The 2,125-nt window shown below is 46.3% G+C and overlaps 1 protein-coding gene across 1 annotated transcript in view; it reads left to right on the forward strand.

Moving 5' to 3' along the window:
- Positions 1-2,125, forward strand: part of arfgef3 (ARFGEF family member 3) — a gene marked incomplete at both ends in the record, with an annotated part of 31,323 nt that overhangs the window by 977 nt on the left and 28,221 nt on the right. The window lies entirely within an intron of this gene.

Below are 2,125 nucleotides of genomic sequence, written 5' to 3' on the forward strand. Positions count from 1 at the left end.
TCAGCATCTCTGAACACACGACATCTCTGAACACTCAGCATCTCTGAACACTCGACATCTCTGAACACTCAACATCTCTGAACACTCAGCATCTCTGAACACTCAGCATCTCTGAACACTCAACATCTCTGAACACTCGGCATCTCTGAACACTCAACATCTCTGAACACTCGACATCTCTGAACACTCGACATCTCTGAACACTCGACATCTCTGAACACTCGACATCTCTGAACACTCGACATCTCTGAACACTCAGCATCTCTGAACACTCAGCATCTCTGAACACTCAACATCTCTGAACACTCGACATCTCTGAACACTCGACATCTCTGAACACTCGACATCTCTGAACACTCGACATCTCTGAACACTGAGCATCTCTGAACACTCGACATCTCTGAACACTCGACATCTCTGAACACTCGGCATCTCTGAACACTCAGCATCTCTGAACACTCAACATCTCTGAACACTCGACATCTCTGAACACTCAGCATCTCTGAACACTCGACATCTCTGAACACTCAGCATCTCTGAACACTCGACATCTCTGAACACTCAACATCTCTGAACACTCGACATCTCTGAACACTCGGCATCTCTGAACACTCAACATCTCTGAACACTCGACATCTCTGAACACTCAGCATCTCTGAACACTCGACATCTCTGAACACTCGACATCTCTGAACACTGAACATCTCTGAACACTCGACATCTCTGAACACTCAGCATCTCTGAACACTCAGCATCTCTGAACACTCAGCATCTCTGAACACTCAACATCTCTGAACACTCAGCATCTCTGAACACACGACATCTCTGAACACTCAGCATCTCTGAACACTCGACATCTCTGAACACTCAACATCTCTGAACACTCAGCATCTCTGAACACTCAGCATCTCTGAACACTCAACATCTCTGAACACTCGGCATCTCTGAACACTCAAACACTCAACATCTCTGAACACTCGACATCTCTGAACACTCGACATCTCTGAACACTCGACATCTCTGAACACTCGACATCTCTGAACACTCGACATCTCTGAACACTCAGCATCTCTGAACACTCAACATCTCTGAACACTCGACATCTCTGAACACTCGACATCTCTGAACACTCGACATCTCTGAACACTCGACATCTCTGAACACTCGAGCATCTCTGAACACTCGACATCTCTGAACACTCGACATCTCTGAACACTCGGCATCTCTGAACACTCAGCATCTCTGAACACTCAACATCTCTGAACACTCGACATCTCTGAACACTCAGCATCTCTGAACACTCGACATCTCTGAACACTCAGCATCTCTGAACACTCGACATCTCTGAACACTCAACATCTCTGAACACTCGACATCTCTGAACACTCGGCATCTCTGAACACTCAACATCTCTGAACACTCGACATCTCTGAACACTCGACATCTCTGAACACTCGACATCTCTGAACACTCGACATCTCTGAACACTCGACATCTCTGAACACTCAGCATCTCTGAACACTCAACATCTCTGAACACTCGACATCTCTGAACACTCGACATCTCTGAACACTCGACATCTCTGAACACTCGACATCTCTGAACACTGAGCATCTCTGAACACTCGACATCTCTGAACACTCGACATCTCTGAACACTCGACATCTCTGAACACTCAGCATCTCTGAACACTCAACATCTCTGAACACTCGACATCTCTGAACACTCAAGCATCTCTGAACACTCGACATCTCTGAACACTCAGCATCTCTGACATCTCTGAACACTCGACATCTCTGAACACTCAACATCTCTGAACACACGACATCTCTGAACACTCGACATCTCTGAACACTCGGCATCTCTGAACACTCAACATCTCTGAACACTCGACATCTCTGAACACTCGACATCTCTGAACACTCGACATCTCTGAACACTCAGCATCTCTGAACACTCGACATCTCTGAACACTCAACATCTCTGAACACTCAGCATCTCTGAACACTCAGCATCTCTGAACACTCAACATCTCTGAACACTCGACATCTCTGAACACTCAGCATCTCTGAACACTCAGCATCTCTGAACACTCAGCATCTCTGAACACTCGACATCTCTGAAC

Source organism: Nansenia antarctica, assembly GCF_963989245.1.
Source record: "Nansenia antarctica genome assembly, chromosome: 19".
Lineage (NCBI taxonomy): Eukaryota > Metazoa > Chordata > Actinopteri > Argentiniformes > Microstomatidae > Nansenia > Nansenia antarctica.